Genomic DNA, 26086 nt, shown 5'->3' on the forward strand with positions numbered 1-26086 from the left:
AATGCATTAAAATTCAAGGGAATGGTAGCATGGGCCATTGATCTACAACAACATAGACATGCAAATACTATCAAGTACTAAGTTCATGATAAATTAAAGTTCAATTAATCATATTACTTAAGAACTCCCACTTAGATGGACATCCCTCTAGTTATCTAAATGATCGTGTGATCCATATCAACTAAACCATGTCCGATCATCACGTGAGATGGAGTAGTTTTGAATGGTGAACATCACTATGTTGATCATATCTACTATATGATTCATGTTTGACCTTTCGGTCTTAGTATTCCGAGGCTATATCTGCATATGCTAGCCTTGTCAAGTTTAACCCGAGTATTCTGCACGTGCAAAACTGGCTTGCACCTGTTGTATGCGAACATAGAGCTTATCACACCCGATCATCACGTGGTGTCTTGGCACGACGAAGTGTAGCAACGGTGCATACTCAGGGAGAACACTTATACCTTGAAATTTAGTGAGGGATCATCTTATAATGCTACCGCCGTACTAAGCAAAATAAGATGCATAAAGGATAAACATCACATGCAATCAAAATAAGTGATATGATATGGCCATCATCATCTTGTGCCATTTGATCTCCATCTCCAAAGCACCGTCATGATCACCATCGTCACCGGCTTGACACCTTGATCTCCATCGTAGCATCGTTGTCATCTCACCAACTATTGCTTCTACGACTATCGCTACCGCTTAGTGATAAAGTAAAGCAATTACATGGCGATTGCATTTCATACAATAAAGCGACAATCATAAGGCTCCTGCCAGTTGCCGATAACTTTTACAAAACATGATAATCTCATACAATAATTTATATCTCATCACGTCTTTGACCATATCACATCACAACATGCCCTGCAAAAACAAATTAGACGTCCTCTACATTGTTGTTGCAAGTTTTACATGGCTGCTACGGGTTTCTAGTAAGAACCGTTCTTACCTACGCATCAAAACCACAACGATTTTTCGTCAAGTGTGTTGTTTTAACCTTCAACAAGGACCGGGATTAGTCAAACTCGATTCAACTAAAGTTGGAGAAACAGACACCCGCCAGCCACCTATGTGCAAAGCACGTCGGTATAACCAGTCTCATGAACGCAGTCATGTAATGTCGGTCTGGGCCACTTCATCCAACAATACCGCCGAATCAAAGTAAGATATTGCTGGTAAGCAGTATGACTATTATCACCCACAACTCCTTCTGTTCTACTCGTGCATATAACATCTATGCATAGACCTGGCTCGGATGCCACTGTTTGGGGAACGCAGTATTTCAAAATTTTCCTACGATCACGCAAGATCTATCTAGGAGATGCGTAGCAACGAGAGGGGAAAGTGTGTCCACGTACCCATGTAGACCGAAAGCGGAATTGTTTAGTAACGCGGTTGATGTAGTCGAACGTCTTCACGATCCAACCGGTCCTAGCACCGAACGTACGGCACCTCCGTGTTCAGCACACGTTCAGCACGATGACGTCCCTCGAGCTCTTGATCCAGTTGAGGACGAGGGAGAGTTTCGTCAGCACAATGGCGTGTTGACGGTGATGATGAAGTTACCGGCACAAGGCTTCACCTAAGCACTACAACAATATGACCGAGGTGTGTAATTGTGGAGGGGGGCACCGCACACGGCTAAGAGAAGACTTGTTATGTCTTTGGGGTGCCCCCTCCCACGTATATAAAGGAGGGGGAGGCCGGCGGCTAGGGAGGAGGCGCGCCAGGTGTGGGGAGTTCTACTAGGACTCCCAAGTCCTAGTAGGATTCCCTCTCCTTTTTCCTTTTCCGGAGTAGCAAAAAGGGGGAAAGAGAGAAGGAGTAGGAGAGGAAAGGGGGCGCCACCCCCACCCCTTGTCCAATTCGGATTGGCAAGGGGGGCGCGCGCCACCTCCTGGCCGGCCCTCTCTCTTCTCCACTAAGGCCCATGTTGGCCCATTAACTTCCCGGGGGGTTCCGATAACCCCCGGTACTCCGAAACTTATCCGAAACTTCCCGAAACCAATCCGGTGTCCGAATGCAACCTTCCAATATATGAATCTTTACCTCTCGACCATTTCGAGACTCCTCATCATATCCGTGATCTCATCTGGGACTCCGAACAATCTTCGGTCATCAAATCACATAACTCATAATATAAATCTTCATCGAACGTTAAGCGTGCGGACCCTACAGGTTCGAGAACTATGTAGACATGGCCGAGACACATCTCCGGTCAATAACTGCTACCTCTTGAGCACTGCGTTGGTTTTCCCTCGAAGAGGAAAGGGTGGTGCAGTAAAGCAGCGTAAGTATTTCCCTCAGTTTTTTAGAACCAAGGTATCAATCCAGTAGGAGACCATGCACGAGTCACCTCGTACCTACACACACAAATAAGAACCTCGCAACCAACGCGATAAAGGGGTTGTCAATCCCTTCACGGCCACTTGCAAGAGTGAGATCTGATAGAGATGATAATAATAACATAAGTATTTTTGGTATTTTTATGATATAGATTGAAAGTAGCAAAATAAAATAGATTGGAAACTTGTATGATGGAAAATACACCCGGGGGCCATAGGTTTCACTAGTGGCTTCTCTCAAGATAGCATAAGTATTACGGTGGGTGAACAAATTACTGTCGAGCAATTGATAGAAAAGCGAATAATTATGAGAATATCTAGGTATGATCATGTATATAGGCATCACATCCGTGACAAGTAGACCGACTCCTGCCTGCATCTACTACTATTACTCCACACATCGACCGCTATCCAGCATGCATCTAGAGTATTAAGTTCATAAGAACACAGTAACGCCTTAAGCAATATGACATGATGTAGAGGGATAAACTCATGCAATATGATATAAACCCCATCTTTTTATCCTCGATGGCAACAATACAATACGTGTCGTTTCCGTTTCTGTCAATAGGATCGAGCACCGCAAGATTGAACCCAAAGCTAAGCACTTCTCCCATTGCAAGAAAGATCAATCTAGTAGGCCAAACCAAACTGATAATTCATTGCAAAGATAAACCAATCACACATAAAAGAATTCAGAGAAGATTCAAATATTGTTCATAGATAAACTTGATCAAAAACCCACAATTCATTGAATCTCGACAAACACACCGCAAAAGAAGATTACATCGAATAGATCTCCAAGAGAATCGAGGAGAACTTTGTATTGAGATCCAAAGAGAGAGAAGAAGCCATCTAGCTACTAGCTATGGACCCGAAGGTCTGAGGTAAACTACTCACACATCATCGGAGGGGCCATGGAGTTGATGTAGAGGCCCTCCGTGATCGATGCCCCCTCCAGCGAAGCTCCGGAAAAGGCCCCAAGATGGGACCTCTTAGATACAGAAGGTTGCGGCGGTGGAAATAGGGTTTCGTGGTGCTCCCGGATGTTTGCGGGGTATATGAATATATATAGAAGGAAGAAGTAGGTCGGTGGAGCAACAAGGGGCCCACGAGGGTGGAGGGCATGCCCAGGGGTAGGCACGCCCCCTGCCTCATGGCCTCCTTGTTGATTGATTGACGTCCACTCCAAGTCCTCTGGATCACGTTTTTCCTAAAAATCACGCCCCGAAGGTTTCATTCCGTTTGGACTCCGTTTGATATTCCTTTTCTGCGAAACACTGAAATAGGCAAAAAAACAGCAATTTGGGATGGGCCTCCGGTTAATAGATTAGTCCCAAAAATAATATAAAAGTGTAAAATAAAGCCCATTATAATCCAAAACAGATAATATAATAGCATGAAACAATCAAAAATTATAGATACGTTGGAGACGTATCAAGCATCCCCAAGCTTAATTCATGCTCGTCCTTGAGTAGGTAAATGATAAAAATAGAATTTTTTATGTGGAATGCTTCCTAACATATTTCTCAATGTAATTTTGTTTATTGTGGCATGAATGTTCAGATCCGAAATATTCAAGATAAAAGTTTAATATTGACATAAAAATAATAATACTTCAAGCATACTAACTAAGCAATCATGTCTTCTCAAAATAACATGGCCAAAGAAAGTTCATCCCTACAAAATCATATAGTTTGGTCATGCTCCATTTTCGTCACACAAGAATGCTCTCATCATGCACAACCCCGATGACAAGCCAAGCAATTTGTTTCATACTTTAGTAATCTCAAACTTTTTTCAACTTTCACGCAATACATGAGCGTGAGCCATGGATATAGCACTATGGGTGGAATGGAATATAATGAAGGGGGTTATGTGGAGAAGACAAAAAAAGGAGAAAGTCTCACATCGACGTGGCTAATCAATGGGCTAGGGAGATGCCTATCAATTGATGTCAATGCAAGGAGTAGGGATTGCCATGCAACGGATGCACTAGAGCTATAAATGTATGAAAGCTCAACAAAAGAAACTAAGTGGGTGTGCATCCAACTTGCTTGCTCACGAAGACCTAGGGCACTTGAGGAGGCCCATTGTTGGAATATACAAGCCAAGTTCTATAATGAAAAATTCCCACTAGTATATGAAAATGACAAAACAAGAGACTCCCTATCATAAAGATCATGGTGCTACTTTGAAGCACAAGTGTGGAAAAAAAGGATAGTAGCATTGCCCCCATTTTTTGGGCCTTCTTTTTTTATTATTTGGCCCTTTTTATGGGACAATGCACTATTACTGATGATCATCACACTTCTATTTACTTACAACTCAATGATTACAACTCGATACTAGAACAAGATATGACTCTATATGAATGCCTCCGGCGGTGTACCGGGATGTGCAATGACTCATGAGTGACATGTATGAAAGAATTATGAATGGTGGCTTTGCCACAAATACGATGTCAACTACATGATCATGCAAGGCAATATGACAATGATGATGCGTGTCATAATAAACAGAACGGTGGAAAGTTGCATGGCAATATATCTCGGAATGGCTATGGAAATGCCATAATAGGTAGGTATGGTGGCTGTTTTGAGGAAGATATAAGGAGGTTTATGTGTGATAGAGCGTATTGTATCACGAGGTTTGGATGCACCGGCGAAGTTTGCACCGACTCTCAAGGTGAGAAAGGGCAATGCATGGTACCGAAGAGGCTAGCAATGGTGGAAGGGTGAGAGTGCGTATAATCCATGGACTCAACATTAGTCATAAATAACTCACATACTTATTGCTAAAATCTACAAGTCATCAAAAACCAAGTATTACGCGCATGCTCCTAGGGGGATAGATTGGTAGGAAAATACCATCACTCGTCCCTGCCTGCCACTCATAAGGAAGACAATCAAATAACACCTCATGTTTCAAATTTGTTACACAACGTTTACCATATGTGCATGCTACGGGACTTGCAAACTTCAACACAAGTATTCCTCAAATTCACAACTACTCAACTAGCACAACTTTGATATCACTATCTCCATATCTCAAAACAGTCATCAAATATCGAACTTCTCTTAGTATTCAATGCACTTATATGAAAGTTTTTATTATGCCTAAAAGCAAATTGCCATGTTGTTCTAAAGGACTCTCAAAATAATATAAGTGAAGCATGAGAGATCAATTATTTCTATAAAATAAAACCACCACCATGATCTAAAAGATATAAGTGAAGTACTAGAGCAAAAACTATATAGCTCAAAAGATATAAGTGAAGCACATAGAGTATTTTAATAAATTCCAACTCATGTGTGTCTCTCTCAAAAGGTGTGTACAGCAAGGATGATTGTGGTAAACTAAAAAGCAAAGACTCAAATCATACAAGACGCTCCAAGCAAAACACATATCATGTGGCGAATAAAAATATAGCTCCAAGTAAAGTTACCGATAGACGAAGACGAAAGAGGGGATGCCTTCCGGGGCACCCCCAAGCTTAGGCTTTTTGGTGTCCTTGGATTTTACCTTGGGGTGCCTTGGGCATCCCCAAGCTTCGGCTCTTGCCACTCCTTGTTCCATAATCCATCAAATCCTTACCCAAAAATTGAAAACTTCACAACACAAAACCTAAAAGAAAATCTTTGTGAGCTCCGTCAGTAAAAGAAAACAAACCACCACTTCAAGGTATTGTAACGTGAGAACCCGAAATTAACTTCCAGACCCTCCTGCGTATATTTGTCAACCCCAAGATCATTGTTGACAACACAGTGAAATGATATCATTGCACAATACATAAAAGGTATTACAATTTTAAATATATCTTGCCACAAGGCATACCTAGATAAATGTCTCATGACACTTATTACATTCAGAAAAACAGCGGAAAGTACAATGCATAGCGACTCCATCTCAGCCACAGGCAGTCGATGTAGTCCACGTGACCTCACTCCTACGGATCGCCATAGTAGTCGTAGTCATCACCTTCATATCCATGCAACTCTGTTGTCAACAAAATTATTGCCATGAGTACATTACGTACTCAACATGCCTCCCTCGGGGAAGGACCTAATAGCTACATGTGGCTTCAAAGGAAGGTTGTATGGCTCATTTGCATAAAAGCTAATTTTGTTTCAAAAAAATAGCAGTTGAATAAAAGCACCTTTTGATGAAAACATGTTTTATCTCCAGAATAACTTTCATCAAAGTGAGGATCCTCGATCAACTCACATCCTTCATAGGCTTCAAGAATAGGGGCAAAGAGGGAATAAGCAAGACAGGTCCTGTATGTCAAGAAAGATTCATGTGTTGTCCATGACCGTGGACACGGCTATTCGAATAGTTTTACACTCTGTAGAGGTTGTACACTTTACCCACATGACACAATCCCGACTTGTTGCCACCAGTGGCCGCTGGCGTAGTACACCATTTGGTATACCGGCAGGGAGATTGTGACGAGGTCTTTCATTAGACCAAACTTACTGTGCCAAGCCCACTAGGTTTCAGCATGGAAGTAACCGCAGTTCATAGTCCGGGCCCCCCTTTTGTGCCGAGGACACTCCTCGCAAGGCAGCTATCCCATCTGCGGTACGGCGATGACGACAATAAGAGTGAACTAACTAATCAACCAAGCCAGTGCCCATATAGCATGTGGTTGTACTGTTAACACAATCTTCAAATCCAAGACTTATTAGGCCTCATGCGGCACGGACGACTGATTGCCCCCTTCAACTCGTGAAGGACGGCCGATCGCTCCTTCAATCCTTGATTCAGCTGTCGCCCGCGCCAGTATTCAGATGGTAAGTTTCACCCAGAGTAGAAGAGGATAGAGAAGATCAACAAGGGCTCAACGATAAGTTTCAAGTGTGAATGACTCAAAGGTCATTCAACAAAGCACCTAAAGGGTAATAAGCATGGCTAAGCATTTATACTCTACCAGAATACTATAATTCTACTCAGGTGTCAAGTGAATAGGCGACAAGCGGATCAAGGTAATGTGTCAATCGACATGCTAGCTACGAGAATTAAAAATAGCATGCATAGAGTAACCATAAAACACAATGCAATTTTGTAAAACATAGGATAAGTATGATCAAAGAAGGAGGCATGCCTTCGTTGTTGAGTCCTTCTTCAGTAACCTGGTTTTGTCCATGTGCAACATCGTCGTCACTCCCTACTTGTTGTAACGATAGCAAAGACAAACCATAAATACCAAAGCAAAAGTAAATACAAATAACATCCAAAACAATTAAGAGTGGATGGATAGCAAAATATTGATCAGATGGAGATTCCAAAGGAGATAGCATGATTGGAAGGTAATTAGAGGACTCAATGAATTGACAGGGTTTAGGTTGATGATGGATAATCAGGGCTTGTCAACAAGACTAACGTCCCGGTACAAACTATGCTATTGACCACAAATAGTGCCCACTACACATCACGACTAACTATATAAGAAACTACTATATAACCAACACAATGGCATCCACACATATGAAATGGAACCACCCTATGCATTTAACTACATGATCACAACATGGAATGAAAAGGTAAGAGTTAACCACAAATAAATATTTAGATAGAATCTAAATACTTATAATGGTCAACGATAGCCAAACATATACACCAACTATATAAGAATTCAAAAGCAAGTGTTCCATAAGACAAACAAACACACATTACAAACCATACTAGTTAAGCAATCATACATCATTCAACAACATGAATTGAAATGGTCTAGGTCTATCCCTAAAACATTATTAAAAGAAAATAGGATCAACTCTACTACATCAAACCAATTCATTTGTAAAAACAATTAACAGAAACCATACGACACATGGAACAAATGGGTGAACAACTATTCTAGACATGATTAAGAGTAATAATCAACCACAAGTAAATATTTAGATGAATCCAAATATTTATAATGGTTAACAACAAGCAAAGACTAAACACCAATCATAACCACTATTAGCAAGCATTTCTATAATGAATGACAAATCAATGCTATCGCAAAACTAATTGGACAACTTAATAATAATACACATCTCACCCACAACATGTGAGTATAGGATCATAAATATGTATTAACTGACACAAGCATTCAACATACAAGTGTTCACGAAAAGATTCTAAACTATGACATGGTCTTAATAATAAAGAACAACTAATACCAATAACCACTAGCAATAATATTGTCACCACATGCTCAAAATAACAAAGCACGACACACACACTTAGTGTATGATCAAGCATAACTCTACTAACATGACATATGACTCATCCTAAGCATATGACGTGAGTCATAGCAATAAGTATTAAAATATTCATAATACTAACATGAGACAAGGGCAATCATATAAGAAGCAAAAGTGGCTAAGTACTCAACTATAGTACATGGAACATAATAAGGCATGAAAGATAACTTGCATGAATAATGCATGGTTAGACATAAAATCAACTAGATACACTAGATATGACAAAGTCTAGGCATACAACAATGCAATAGCGAGGTAGACTATATATAACGCTAAGCATGGATGATCATCACATGAGATGCCAAACTATGATACCAATAGAATTCAACTCGTAACTATGCCATGATTTGGTGGATAACAAGCAACCCAATGATGCAGCATTGTATTAGCACACATCACTAGCATGATAGTTATGATAACTAAGCACATGGAAAAGGAATACTAACATGTAAGCAAGTAAACATCTAGGTCATGGCATCAATGGCATCAAGCGATGAATATCATAACATGAATAATATAGACAAGACACATTTCTATTACATACAACCTACACTTATAAAGACTTAATCTACATAAACATGAACGTGACATGAATTGATACACACAATATCATCTAGTTACATAGTCACAATATCATGGAATGGTATTGATCAAGCAAGATGGAATCATACACAACAAGCATGTATCTCTACCAAGCAAAGGGTAACAATATGCACCATCATATCGTAAATACTAGCAATGTTGTAACACACGGAAATCATACAATAAAACATGCATTCAACGTTTGAACAAGTGCTAGCATGGCATGGTATTGTCTAGGTAAACAAAACACATCGAATAACTATCAAGATGTAATAATCTAAGTCATATGTCATAAGAATAAATTATCTATATCAACACAAATCTTAAACATGACATAAAGCAACCATCCAAGTAATCTTTCATAACAAACATCTATAACAAGACATTTCATTTAACATCGAGCATAATGAGAATGATGCAAAATACATGAAATAATACAACTCAACTATACTAGACATGGCATGACTAAATGTTAGTAGACCACGAAAAATATTTGTGATGGTTAAAAGATAAATAACTATATGCAACAACCATTGATTAACCTTGGGTTATGTTTATCTTATAGCAACTCTAAAGCAACATCGACTCTACAACTATTATAAAGAAACTAGATGACACATATAATTTAGATAAACAATAACCCAGAGCATGACATGACATCAAAACTATACAACACACATGCATCTTGATTGAGAACGGTTATATGGAACATATGTAATATATATCGCCATGCTAAACAAAACAAAACTAAATTAAATAAAAAAACTATTCTATGAAATTATACACATGGCGAACGTTCACCAAATTGTGTACAAGAGATGATTACATGATGTGTAAAACAACAACATAAGATAGAGTATATAACTAGAATAAATAAATTCTTACAATAAACGCACGCATGGTAATAATTCACAAACTTGTACATAGGCATATCATACGACTATGTACCACACGAGAGAAAAATATCACATGAAACAACACGTTCAACAATATTTAGCAACCCATAGAAAATCTACATCAATAGTTCAAAATACTAAAGATGGAACTAATTCACAAATTTAGTACGCATGCATAAAAGAGAACTATACATTGTACTGAAAATCACCAAGCCGAAACAATACGTGCAACTATTTAAACAATCTAAAACAAGAGTAGAATAAATCTAGTGAATCATGTGTTACTCCTAACATTGCAAAAATAATTAGGATTGACTCCTAGGCATACATCACACAAGTAAACATAAATAAATAGAAAATCTAAAACCACAAACGGGTTCCTCTCACCTCTTAAAACGTTTCATCTATTGGGATCAAGATCAAACGATGAACCAAAATGATGGAAAGATGCCAATAATATTTAGTTCATGCGACGGATAACATCAACGCGTCCAACGATAAAAATAGCAGGAACTATGATGTCTAGGAGATAACTTGAATGATGTTTTCACGGCGCGCAAAAGGAATTGGATAGTTGCTCACCGAGCATGAAGATACGATGCGATGAACTCGACGAACAGTGTTAACGTACATGTGGAATTCTTCGTGTGTGGTCGACCGATCACGTTCTTTCTTCTCTGAATGGATTCATGGGATGTAGAAGAAGAACTTGGCGCAGGGGTTTGGATGGAGATGGGCTGCGTCAACGGGATCGAACATCGCGTCTATGGAGCATCATTTCTTTGCAGTGTTCTGATGAGGAGAACGAGGAAGGAATGAAAGAGGAGGTGGAGGTGCACGTATATGTACCGGAGGAATTGGAAACGATGTGGAGAAAGGAGAGAACGATGGGTGTTGGCATTTTGTTTGTTTGTACATGTGTGCATGTAGGTGGAGGAAGGAGAAGCGCTCGGGCTGGCAGCCGGAGAAGAACCAAGTCTACATAATTTCATATTTGGAAACTGTAGAAATTAAAGGGAATTAAGAGAAGGAGTTTCCATATGGCTGAACATTTCCTCTTATGTGTAGGTGTAGGTGGTCATTTCTATTCTGTAGATTGGAAATGTACAGAAGGAGAGGAGCCTCTTGCTCGGGTGAGAGAGATGGCCCAGGTCAGCAAGGCCCATGAGAAAGGAGGGGAGGAGAAAAAATAGATGGGCTAAGCCCATGCGACTTAGACAGGAAAAAAATAACAGTGACTCAACCCAGGAAAGAGAAGGCAAGATGTTGAACAAATGGAATTTCGCCTAGAGTTTGAGATAGGAAAAACAGATTGATTTTCCTCTTGGGAAAATTTAGAGAAGGAAAGAAGCTCAAACGAATATCAAACGGATTCACAAAAACCAAAGTAAATTCAAAGGTGCATATTTAAATATGCCAAAGAAGAGAAAATAAAGCCCGACTAAAAGAAAAGAATTAAACTCAAATTTTAATTTAGGTTCACATTAGTTCAATTTAAATCCATTAAATTATAAAATTCCAATTTAAGCTTGGTTATTAAATAAAACAAATGAAATTTTCTTGCTCTGATTTTTGGAAAACTTTTTCTTAAACATTCCGAGAATCGGGATGTTACATGTAATGAACTCATTCTTTATTTATATTGGTGTTAAACCTACTGTATTCCAACTTTTCTATGGTTCATAAACTCTATTACTAGCCATAGATTCATCAAAATAATCAAACAACACACGAAAAACAGAATCTGTCAAAAACAGAATAGTCTGTAGTAATCTGTAGGTTTCGAATACTTCTGGAACCCCAAAAATTCTACAATAAATTGATGGACGTGAGCAATTTATATATTAATCATCTTCAAAAATAATTAACTAAATATCACTCTCCAATAAAAAATGGCAGCAATTCTCATGAGCGCTAAAGTTTCTGTTTTTTACAGCAAGATTGAAAAGACTTTCCGCAAGTCTTCCCAACGGTTCTACTTGGCACAAACACTAATTAAACACAAAAAACACAACCAAAACAGAGGCTAGATAAATTATTTATTACTAAATAGGAGCAAAAAGCAAGGAATAAAAATAAAATTGGGTTGCCTCCCAATAAGCACTATCGTTTAACGCCCTTAGCTAGGCATAAAAGCAAGGATAGATCTAGGTATTGTTATCTTTGGTATGCAATCCATAAGTGGCTTTCATAATAGATTCATAAGGTAATTTAATTTTCTTTCTAGGAAAGTGTTCCGTACCCTTCCTTAACGGAAATTAGAATCTAATATTTCCTTCCTTCATATCAATAATTGCACCAATCGTTCTAAGGAAAGGTCTACCAAGAATAATAGGACATGAAGGATTGCAATCTATATCAAGAACAACGAAATATACGGGCACATAATTCCTATTTGCAACAATAAGAACATCATTAATCTTTCCCATAGGTTTCATAATAGTAGAATCCGCAAGGTGCAAGTTTAAAGAACAATCATCAAATTCACAAAAACCTAGCAAATCATACAAAGTTTTTGAGATCGTGGAAACACTAGAACCCAAATCACACAAAGCATAGCATTCATGATCTTTAATTTTTATTTTATTAGTAGGTTCACACTCATCATAGAGTTTTCTAGGGATAGAAACTTCCAACTCAAGTTTTTCTTCATAAGATTGCATCAAAGCATCAACGATATGTTTAGTAAAAGCTTTATTTTGACTATAAGCATGAGGAGAATTTAGCGTAGATTGCAACAAGGAAATACAATCTATCTAAGAGCAATTATCATAATTAAATTCCTTGAAATCCAAGATAGTGGGTTCATTGCTATTTAAAGTTTTGACCTCTCCAATCCCACTTTTACCATTTTTGCATCAAGATCTAAAAACTTCGAATTTTTTTGGGACACCTTCTAACTAAAATTGACTCATCTCCAGTCCCATCATTATCAAGATTCATATTTCAAAACAAGGATTTAATAGGGGACACATCAATTACTTTTAGATCTTCATCTTTATTGTCATGAAAACTAGAAGAACACGCTTTCACAAAGCAATCTTTCTTAGCACGCATCCTAGCGGTTCTTTCTTTGCACTCATCAATGGAAATTCTCATGGCTTTGAGAGACTCATTGATATCATGCTTAGGTGGAATAGATCTAAGTTTTAAAGAATCAACATCAAGAGAAATTCTATCCATGTTCCTAGCCAACTCATCAATCTTAAGCAATTTTTCTTCAATCAAAGCATTGAAACTCTTTTGCGAAATAATAAATTCTTTAATACTAGATTCAAAATCAGAGGGCATCTTATTATAATTTCCACAAGAATTGTTGTAGGAATTACCATAATTATTAGAGGAATTACTAGGAAACGGCTTAGAATTAAAATTACCTCTATATGTGTTATTACCAAATTTGTTCCTACCAACAAAATTCACATCCATAGATTCATTATTATTCTCAATCAAAGTAGACAAAGGCATATCATTAGGATCAGTAGGAGCACTCTTATTAGCAAACAATTTAATAAGTTCATCCATCTTTCCACTCAAAACATTAATCTCTTCAATTGCATGCACCTTTTTACTAGTAGATCTTTCAGTGTGCCATTGAGAATAATTAACCATAATATTATCTAGGAGTTTGGTAGCTTCTCTTAAAGTGATTTCCATAAAAGTGCCTCCCACGGCCGAATCTAAAAGATTTCTAGAAGCAAAATTCAATCCGGCATAATTTTTTTGTATAATCATCCATAAATTCAAACCATGTGTAGGGCAATTACGTATCATTAATTTCATCCTCTCCCAAGATTGTGCAATATGTTCATGATCAAGTTACTTAAAATTCATAATATCGTTTCTAAGAGAGATTATCTTAGCGGGAGGAAAATACTTAGAGATAAATGCATCTTTGCACTTATTCCATGAACCAATACTATTTTTAGGCAAAGATGAAAACCAAGCTTTAGCACGATCTCTAAGCGAAAACGGAAATAGCTTAAGTTTAACAATATCGTTGTCCACATCTTTCTTATTTTGAATATCACACAAATCAACAAAGTTGTTTAGATGGGTAGCGGCATCTTCACTAGGAAGGCCAGAAAACGGATCTTTCATGACAAGATTCAGCAAAGCAGTATTAATTTCACAAGATTCAGCATCGGTAAGAGGAGCAATTGGAGTGCTAATAAAATCATTATTGTTGGTATTAGCAAAGTCACACAATTTAGTATTATCTTGAGCCATCGTGATAAAGCAAGCAATCCAACACACAAGCAAACAAGAAGCAAGCGAAAAAGAGGCGAACGAAAAAAGAGGGCGAATAAAACGGCAAGGGTGAAGTGGGGGAGAGGAAAACGAGAGGCAAATGGCAAATAATGTAATGCGAAGGATAAGAGTTATAATGGGTACTTGGTATGTCTTGACTTGGCGTAGATCTCCCCGGCAACGGCGCCATAAATCGCACGTTGGCTGGAGATCGAATCTTGATTTGACTTGGTGTAAGCCTCCCCGGCAACGGCGCCGGAAATCCTTCTTGCTACCTCCTGAGCACTGCGTTGGTTTTCCCTTGATGAGGAAAGGGTGGTGCAGTAAAGCAGCGTAAGTATTTCCCTCAGTTTTTAAGAACCAAGGTATCAATCCAGTAGGAGACCACGCGCGAGTCACCTCGTACCTACACACACAAATAAGAACCTCGCAACCAACGCGATAAAGGGGTTGTCAATCCCTTCACGGCCACTTGCAAGAGTGATATCTGATAGAGATGATAATAATGAGATAAGTATTTTTGGTATTTTTATGATATAGATTGAAAGTAAAGATTGCAAAATAAAATAGATTGGAAACTTGTATGATGGAAAATAGACCTGGTGGCCATAGGTTTCACTAGTGGCTTCTCTCAAGATAACATAAGTATTACGGTGGGTGAACAAATTATTGTTGAGCAATTGATAGAAAAGCGAATAATTATGAGAATATCTAGGTGTGATCATGTATATAGGCATCACGTCCGTGACAAGTAGACCGACTCCTACCTGCATCTACTACTATTACTCCACACATCGACCGCTATCCAGCATGCATCTAGAGTATTAAGTTCATAAGAACAGAGTAACGCCTTAAGCAAGATGACATGATGTAGAGGGATAAACTCATGCAATATGATATAAACCCCATCTTTTTATCCTCGATGGCAACAATACAATACGTGTCGTTTCCCTTTCTGTCACTGGGATCGAGCAGCGCAAGATTGAACCCAAAGCTAAGCACTTCTCCCATTGCAAGAAAGATCAATCTAGTAGGCCAAACCAAACTGATAACTCGAAGAGACTTGCAAAGAAAAACCAATTATACATAAAAGAATTCAGAGAAGATTCAAATATAGTTCATAGATAAACTTGATCATAAACCCACAATTCATCGGATCTCGACAAACACACTGCAAAAGAAGATTACATCGAATAGATCTCCAAGAGAATCGAGGAGAACTTTGTATTGAGATCCAAAGAGAGAGAAGAAGCCATCTAGCTACTAGCTATGGACCCGAAGGTCTGAGGTAAACTACTCACACATCATCGGAGGGGCCATGGAGTTGATGTAGAGGCCCTCCGTGATCGATGCCCCCTCCGGCGGAGCTCCGGAAAAGGCCCCAAGATGGGATCTCTTGGGTATAGAAGGTTGCGGCGGTGGAAATAGGGTTTCGTGGTGCTCCCGGATGTTTGCAGAGTATATGAATATATATTGGAGGAAGAAGTAGGTCGATGGAGCAACGAGGGGTCCATGAGGGTGGAGGGTGTGCCCAGGGGGTAGGCGCGCCCCCCTGCCTCATGGCCTCCTCGTTGATTGCTTGACGTCCACTCCAAGTCCTCTGGATCAAGTTTGTTCCAAAAATCATGCTCCCGAAGGTTTCATTCCATTTGGACTCCATTTGATATTCCTTTTCTGCGAAACACTAAAATAGGCAAAAAAAACAACAATTTGGGTTGGGCCTCCGGTTAATAGGTTAGTCCCAAAAATAATATAAAAGTGTAAAATAAAGCCCGTTATCATCCAAAATAGATAATATAATAGCATGAAACAATCAAAAATTATAGATATGTTGGAGATGTATCAATAACCAATAGCGGAACCTGGATGCTGATATTGGCTCCTACATATTCTACGAAGATCTTTATTGGTCAAACCGCATAATAACATACGTTGTTCCCTTTGTCATCGGTATGTTACTTGCCCGAGATTTGATCGTGGTATCTTCAAACCTAGTTCAATCTCGTTACCAGCAATTCTCTTTACTTGTTCCGTAATGCATCATCCCGTAACTAACTCATTAGTCACATTGCTTGCAAGGCTTATAGTGATGAGCATTACCGAGAAGGCCTAGAGATACCTCTTCGATACACGGGGTGACAAATCCTAATCTCGATCTATGCCAACTCAACAAACACCATCGGAGACACCTGTAGAGCATCTTTATAATCACCCAGTTACGTTGTGACGTTTGATAGCACACAAGGTGTTCCTCCGGTATTTGGAGTTGCATAATCTCATAGTCAGAGGAACATGTATAAGTCATGAAGAAAGCAATAGCAATAAAACTAAACGATCATTATGCTAAGCTAACGGATGGGTCTTGTCCATCACATCATTCTCTAATGATGTGATCCCATTCATCAAATGACAACACATGTCTATGGTCAGGAAACTTAACCATCTTTGATTGACGAGCTAGTCAAGTAGAGGCATACTAGGGACACTCTGTTTGTCTATGTATTCACACATGTACTAAGTTTCAGGTTAATACAATTCTAGCATGAATAATAAGCATTTATCATGATATAAGGAAATATAAATAACAACTTTATTATTGCCTCTTGGGAATATTTCCTTCACTTACGTCAGTGACTGGTCTCGTTGAAGAAGATGAGGAAGGCTCATTTTTCTTCGTGAGCCTAGTATGACGATCCATTCATGTGAATCCACTACAATGAAGATATTTCCATCTGTTTCTAGGTTTTCCTTCCTAGCAAGGCCAGACTGCAATGAGATTACCAAATTGTTTGCACTTCAAGCACTTCATTTCTTTTGGAGGTAACCTTCTTGATGATTCAAGCAAATCAAATTCGTCATCATTCGTGAGGCACAAATTATGCCTTCTAAGATCACTTAGCCTTTCTGTTAGCATCTCTAGTTCTCTGGTGATGGTGTGTTGATTCTCAACATCTTCTTCTTCGTTTGAACTGCCATAGTTTGAGAGAATTTCTCCTTCACCTTTTGAAGAAGGTTCTTGATCTGCATTTTCTAGCTCCATATTTTCTTCATGAAGTGACAACAGCGTCATGACCTCCACATAGTGAAGTTCTTCAAAGTCTGGTCTTTGCTTGAGTTCTGCTATGATGGGATTTAAGGTAGCGTCAAGAGCACTGAGCAGCTTGTTGACCACATTTTTACCGGTGATATCAGTTACTCTTCGTTGATGAAGTCTTCCAACAATATTTGCCAATCGATCAATGAGTTCCATAGCACTTTCTTTTCGAAGGCTTCTGAAGCCAGCAAACATGGCATGAAGTATTTGTGTGTGAGGGTCTGTTCTGGCAGTGGATACTTCATGAGCATTTTTTATGGCATCCCAAAGTTGCTTAGCAGTGTCAAGCGTTCTGAATCGAATGAAAATGTCCTTTGAGATACTTGCGCAGATAATGTCTTTAGCTTGCGCATCCAACCGTAGAATAGCTTTGTCATCAGGGGTTGGAGCATGCTGAATAGTGTATCCATTTTCCACAATCTGCCATAGTTCTAAATCGATGTCTTGAATTGTGATTCTCATTCTTCCTTTCCAGTAGAGATAGTCATTTCCATCGAAGATAGGAAATCTTTCAGAGATCGAGGATCTACCTGCATACGACATACTCAAAACTCCAAGGACGTAAGACCTTTAATAAACAGAGATAGGGAGTACCTCCTCTGATACCAATTGTTAGAACCGAGAGTATATCAACCAGAGGGGGTGAGTGGTAGATTGAAAAATTCTTGCGAATGTTTTTAACTAATCCCAAACACAGCAGTGGAAATAAGGTACAATAGATACGAACTCAATCAAGCTAGCTATTAAGGAACAAACCATTCGATGTAGGATGCAATAATGATTCGCGCATAGGATACAACAGGCTTGATGATAACACAAGTAATGCTATATGCCATCAGATACAATATCATGACAGAGAGCTAGAATGAAACTGTGATGGATAACAACAAAGAATAATTTTACTAAAGTAAAAGATCACAGAACAGAGTGTAACAAGAACTAAGGTAACATGACATAATGATGAGGGTGCAACAAAGTGAGCAACGAATGATAACTAATTAGATAACTATCGCCACAGAGCACATAAAAGGACTGTCGAAAGTAATGCAGTGAAGTAGATTGAACCGGTGGTGCTCGATGGCGATAGAGAGATTTGGTAGACCAATTCACCCTTCTGCCAAAGGGCCATGTCTGGTTGGAGGGGTTGTGACTTAACACGGAAGATAAACTCTCTTCACCCTGTTCTCCTTCAACCTGAAGCTGATCAGACTTTAGTTGATTTCACTCATGGTAGATACTTGTCGGCGATCTCCAAACCTTCGGTTGACCTCCGTGAACCACAATCACTCTTGGTTGATGAAGATCTAGCTCGCTAAAGACAACAACTCTTCAACACTCGAGCCAAATGACCTATCCGTGTAGAGAGTGCATAGCTCTCAAGAGTAATAGGTACAAGAACTCTAACTCAGAACTACTGTGATGCTCAACCACTGTCTAAGTTTGGGCTCTTGATTTTTCTCCCATGGGTCTTAAACTCAAATCACTCGAAGAGGGGGTGCTCAGATCAATCTTCTCAGAAATCTTAAGCAGAGTAGCCACCGGACAAAGCATGTGTGGGGTGGTTGTTTATAGTCGTGACCTTCCCTGATGGGAAAAGACCAAATTGGACATCGAGATCAGCCAATGGCCGAACGACACGAGTCCAACAGTCGGATTTTGAGCACAATGGTAACATTGCTTGTGGATCAAGTAATGCTAACTCCTCAGTCTGAGACAAATCTCTCACAGCAAAGAAGAACACAGTCTCTTGCTGGCAAGTATTTGCTCGGAACACAAATAGATTTCTCTCGCAACTTCCATAGGTTTGGGATAAGCATCACAGCGAATCTAAGCTTTGAGAACCTAAACCCCTCTTCATAGTATGGAGGTCCTATGACTCAAATGAACCAAAGAAGAAAGACGAAAATAATACTATGTCTTCAATTTTTCTTCGACTTCCGTTCGCAGCAGTCAATTTCTTCGGACAACAACACCGAGCCAAACGCTTTGCTTCAACAGTAATCTTTTGAGGGGATGATTCCTTCACATCAATCTTCTCGTTTACGTATCTTCACTAGATGTAGCTCGTTCTTCCCTGCAACGCAGATATACTTCGGTGAAGTTCCTAGAACTTGGCACCAGAGACATCATTCTCTTCGGTTTCTATATGGACTATTTCTCTCTATATGCACTAGCAAACAAATCAGTCCATATCTGTTTCTATCAACAATCTCCAAAACACAGGAAGGCAGATATTGCAACAACAATTACTACTTTAGAGATCTAAACGCTCTTATATTGCTTTACAGAGGGAGTACTTATTTGATCTATTGCTTTTGTGAATACTGACCACACATTCAGGAACTTTAGCCTTGCCATGTCTACTAGCACTCGAGTGAGTTAAAGATCCACTCACTCCATCACAGAGGGGTGTGCCACATAGATGCTTTGATAATTGGTATTGGACATTTCCTCCCTGGTGGCAAAAACAGATTCAAAAGGGACATCATTCTTCTACATGTGGCCAGTAGCTTCAATTTCCAGGACCAAAGTTATCTTTAGAGATTTCAGTGACAGAGACTGGAGATCTAGGGACATCAATAAGTCCATCCCTAGGGACAACAGCTTTGATAGACCAAATACTAACAATATAACGGGAGTTTCCCATTTCATCAGTATGCTTGATAGAAGAGGACACATTTATGGAGCCATCAGCTGCAGGTGTCAGTGCTAACTAAATTTCCATATTAGTGGAGTGCAGTCCATATCCATGAACCCATGGGCCAAAAGTTGCTAGAACAAGCATAATTGCAATTGACAAAAAGTTGGTGACATGAACAAATGAGATAGTTTCAATGAAAAGCATGGAAGAGAAAACATCATTGGCAGAGGTCATACTGAAATGTAGCCCATCAGTCGATATAGAGAGATCAATGAGCATCACCTGGGCTTTTTGAACAGTATTGTTGTGGTTAAGAGATCCCCCAGTACTTAGGGCTTGGAATATGTTCAAAGGCATCAGAATAAGATCATTAGTACCAGCACTAGATCTAGAACTACCATGTAGGGATAGAATCATTCCAGGCGAAAGCAGGGCTGTCCTGGATGTTATTGGCAGGTGGAATACCATCTTGTACCTGCAGTCCATCAGGAGCAAGCCACAAATCCATAAATAGCAATATCCACGGGATGATCATCTTTTGTCGTTTTTCGTTGGTCCTGGTTTTTCATACAGGTTATACATTTTCTATATATATTTAAAAATTTATTTTATATACGATTAACCTTTTTTACCAGACATGTTTTGATATTTTTTGAATATGTGCTTAATATCTTTGTATATTGTTTTTCTATACATGTTTTGATATTTTTTGAATACATGTTCAAATATGTTTTGAATGATAAAAAATATTTTTTGCACTATGTAAACATTTTTCGTATATTGTATAAATATTTTAGAGACACGAACAGATTTTGTGCAATTTTTGAAGATTCTTTAAAATGCGACATAAATTTTTTTAAGGTACAAAATATATTAATTGAATTACACGAAGATTTTTTTTACATTTGTCTAAACATTTTTTAACTGACAATAGAAATGTGCAACATTTGATATTTGTCATGTAAATATGATTTAACATTTTTTGTACATATGCGTGACATTTTCCATACATATAAAAATATTTTTCAAGATGACTATTTTCCGTATACATGATTAACAATTTTTTGACTTTTACACTCACATTTCTAGATTTCTCATATATGAGAGATACATTTTTCTATATATGTTTAACATTTTTCAAATACAAGATTAATATTTTTCAAGATTTACTACAATGTATAGATATTTTTTCGAATACTACACAATTTTGAAACTTCTGAACATTTTTAATATAATATGACTTTTCATAAATGTAGGGAATCATTATTTTAAATTACAAAGGCATTTTTTATATAATGTATAAACAAATTACATACACACGATTAACATTTTTCCTACACAGGATTAATATTTTCTACTCTTCTTGATTCATATATTACATTTTTCATATACATAGAAAATAATTTTCTATACATGTTTAATATTTTCAAATGCAAGATCAATATTTTACAAGAAAAATATAAAATTTAAATATATAGTTTAGAACTTTCTAAATTAAAAACAAAAGTTTAAAAAGAAAAATAAAATGTGAATAAAGAGGAAGAAACGACACACAAAATAAATCAACTTGACGTCACTAGAGGAGCGTTTTTACTTGGGCCGGCCCAGAACGCACTTCATGCACGCCAGCATGAAAGAGGGGCCGCCAGGAAATTTGGCGCGTGATACGCCCACTATTTATCCCCTTAAGCGAGACAACCACCAGCTCTCGCTACATGCGTATATATTCGTAAAAAGGAAATTCGAGAAGGGGGGATCGATCCCTGGTCTTCAAGTCGAACGCGCCACCTACTTGACGCTACTTGAGCCGTCATCTTCGAGATTTTTTTCTTTTTCTTTGTCTCTTTTATTTTATTTTTATTCTTTTTCCTTCTCCGTTTTTCTTTGGTTTATTTATTCTCATTTCTATTTCTTTTATTTTCTTTATTTTTTATTTTTTTTCTTCTATGTTTTTCATTCGCACTAGCTTGCTTTTGTGCTAACAACAAGGGGTGCCACCTACTTGACGCTACATGAGCCTTCATCTACGAGATTTTTTTCTTTTTATTTTTCTCTTTTATTTTATTTTTATTCTTTTTTCTTCTCCGTTTTTCTTTGATTTATTTATTCACATTTTTATTTCTTTTATTTCTTTTATTTTCTTTATTTTTTATTTTTTCTTCTATGTTTTTCATTCTTTATTTCATTTTGTTTCTATTTTTTTATCTTTTGGTTATTATTCTACATTTATTGTATATGTCAAAAAAAATTAAACACGCATCTAACATTTCTTCTTCACTTTTTGTTTCTTCTTATGTTTGTTTTCGTTTTCATTCTACATTTTAGTATGTGTCAAAAACATTTTTGATTAAGTGCTCAACATTTTCTGTATACACGTTCAACATTGTTGGTACGCTTATTCAACATTTTTAGATATATGTTCAACACTTTAAGACTTATTCAACATTTTCTAAATACATGTTCAATATTTTTTAGATACTCGTTCAATATTTTTGAATATTTATTTAACATTTCAGATACTTTTTCAACATTTTTCACATACTCCTTTAATTTTTTAATACTTATTCAACATTTGTCAAATACTTATTCAACATTTTTAATACTTATTCAAAAAATTTAAATACTTGTTCAACATTTTTCCAATACTTTTTAATACTTATTCAACATTATTCAAATACTTGTTCAACATTTTTCAAATGTACTTTTGAAGAGTGCTTTTGTGTGTGTGTGTAGAGAGAGGGAGAGAGAGAGAGAGAGAATATCTTATTAACAACGATACAAGCGCAGTTAGGCTGGCTCTCCTTGATGGGAGGCTTCCTCCCGTGCTCACTTATAGCGAGAAATAGGGGTGCCCCCCTGCCCCCGAGTCGCGGCAGCGCGCACTCTCCAGACCAACCCCTGCCCCCCCCCCCCATCCCCGCCCCCACGCATGCGCGACCTGTTGGGCCAGCCCATGTGTGGGTGGGGCCGCTACCTGTTCATCAAATTCTATTTTTGTTCACTGTTTTTATAAAATGTTCATCAAATTTAAAATTCGGTCACCATTTAAAAAAATAATGTATTTGAATACAAATTTTGCTCATCCAGTTTCTGAAACCTTCCCAAAACCGGTGGGAAATAAACTGCATAATGGGCCTGCCCATACCAACGATCGGGAGCTCGGGGGGCTGCGCGCGACCCGCAGGGAGCTTCTAGTGAGCGTTGCAGGCGCCCGTTAATGAGCTGGCGCCTGCAGCGTCGCTGGCATGGGCCGGCCCAACGCGCACTTGCACCCAATCGCTTTTGAAGTAAAAAAAAGCAATAAAAAACCTAAGGATAGCTGGGGATTCTTACTCTGGATCGTTTTGTTGCGAGTGCACCACACAAACACGAGAAACATACAAACTTTGTTGTCTTCTACAAGAAAACAATTCTAGTTAACCTTTTCGTGCAGTAAAACATTAATATATACTCAATATAAATTATCTCAAAAAAGAAACATAAATTCAAAAAAAAAGTTCATCAAATTTTAAGCAAAGTTCAAAAAAATGAAAAAGGTTCATCGATTTTCAAAAAAAAGTTCATTGAATTTGAAAAAAGTTCACCAAATTCGAAGAAAAGTTCATCGGATTCGAAAAAAAGTTCATCGAATTCAGAAAAAGTTCATTAGATTCGAAAAAAGTTCATCGGTTTTGAAAAAAGTTCATCGAATTCGAAAAAAAAATCATCGCATTTAGAAAAAGTTCATCGAATTAAAAAAAGTTCATGTAATCTGAAAAAAATTCATCGAATTTGAAAAAAGTGCATGTAATATGAAAAAAGTTCATCAAATTTTAAAAAAAGTTCATCGAATTCAGAAAAAGTTCACCAAATTTAAAAAAAGTTCATGTAATCTGGAAAAAGTTCATCGATTTTAAAAAAAATGTTCATAAAATTTAAAAAAAGTTCATATAATCTGAAAAAAGTTCATCGAATTCAGAAAAAGTTCATCGAATTTGAATAAAGTTCATGTAATCTAAAAAGGTACAACGATTTAAAAAAACATGACATTCTTTTAAAAAATCACGCATTAAAAAAAGAAAAAGAAAAGGGAAAAACGAATAAAACTGTCAAGAATTCGTGAACCAGAAGAAACAAAATAAAATGAAGGAGCAACTTAACTTAGCACACAACAAGCGTGATGTCGTAGTGGTTGGAGCGCAGCAATCGTAACGAGTCCGGCGTGGCTTTGATTCCCAGTTATCTCACTTTTTAACATTTCCGCTAAACTAGAGTGCTGTAGGCGTCCGTGCAAATTGCACTGTAACAGGCGCCTGCAGCGCTAAATAGGAAATGCCCGACCCGCCTGCCGAATACGAGCTACCGGGCCGCCATGTGAACACGGATGACGGAGCAAAGACCTTGTGTCAACGCTAAACCCCCAGAGAAAATTGAAGAGCAAAGACCTTGTGTCAACACTAAACCCCAGCGGAAGAAATTGGAAGTACTGCCAGTACAGTCTAGAACTATGGAGTATACACGAAACAAAAGCACGGTCAGTCAGAAAATGGCCGCGACGTGGGATAGTGCCGTGCTGCTCCGCAACGAAGGTCACCGCAGCAGCAAGCAACCGTCGGATCATTTGATACGGGACGAAACGTGGCCGCGCCGTTCGAGATCGAGGCGGACGAACGGACGAGACGGGTCGTCCCTCGCCGGCCACTGTGCCGTGCGGCGTCCGGCACCGCGAGCAAACCGTAGCGCCGTACGCTTCGTCCCGTCCTTTCCTCTGGATTCTCACACCCGACGAGGTCCGTAGTGCTTCTGTCCCGGCTATGGTACTAGCGGTTCTGCCGCTGTAGGTACACTTGTACGGTTGTACCGCTCTTTTGTATCCCGAATGAATTTTTGGAACAGTTGCAAATAAATAATGAGAAATTGCACCGACCACGATTTTGGAACAGTTACCGGGTTGGGTAGCGGACCCGACACCAAGATCTTCCGATCTGTGGACCAGGACCTCATCTCACTCGGGCTGAAGAAGGAGATGTTCATCCGCATGGCTCTCCGCCGCTCCCAGGAGGAGTCTGCCCGATCGCGGTCGAACACGATTCGACGAAAATCCACCGCGTCCACACAAATGGCGCTTTGAACCGGCGCGAGTCATGCCGTGCACACGCTACCTCGTCGGACGCGGTGCGGTTCTACTGGTGCTCCAACACCGGGCGGTAGGGCAACCCCTCCGGCTGCGCCTCTTCCCCGTAGCGTTGGCTTCGAGTCGAAGGTAAATGGCGGCACGCATGGTCCAGGCCTGGGCGCTAATATGGCATGACATATCTATCGTGCTAAGCAGTGGGCGCGAGAGGCAGCTGAAGCCCTCGTGGCCGAGGCCACGGAGGCGGAGTCACACACCGCCGCGAAGCCGCTACGGATGACCGGCATCCCCCGACGCCGATCCAAGTCGTGGAGGTGTTGGGCTCCAACCAGGAGTTCTCTATCTGGACCTTCCCTTGACCGGCGACGTCGAGGCCACGGGCTCCGGCGAGGAAGAGTAGGGCATGGGACACGGCGGTGACTGGTGTCCCATGTGGGGCAATCCATGCACCATGTCCTGCTCTACCTCGTCGGTGACCGGACCTTCAGCTCACGAGTCTCACGTCCGCTGGACATGGGCACGGAAGGAAACAACAAGGACAGATGTGGGCAAAGATTAGACTAAGTTTTATGTTGCATGTAATTGTATGGATTTGGAAATTTGCTAATGAGACCTCCGACCGTGAAGAGGATATTTAAGATTGACTGGTCACTGATCGTGTCCTGGATGTTTAGGGGATGGATTTGCTAAGTCCAGCTGTAGATGCTTTTACTATTCAAATTTGTTGCATGAAAGACCACATATTAATGTAATCCGTTGCAGCAAGTTTCAATACTTTGTTTGACTCTATTGACACAATTTCTGACAGATGGGTCCCGCTTGCAAGTGTACAGATGGCCAAAAGAATAGGGTCATACCAGCTCGCCAGCTAAAAACGTTAATATTGGTAGTTTTAGTT

This window comes from Triticum urartu, chromosome 6 (assembly GCF_003073215.2).
Source record: "Triticum urartu cultivar G1812 chromosome 6, Tu2.1, whole genome shotgun sequence".
Lineage (NCBI taxonomy): Eukaryota > Viridiplantae > Streptophyta > Magnoliopsida > Poales > Poaceae > Triticum > Triticum urartu.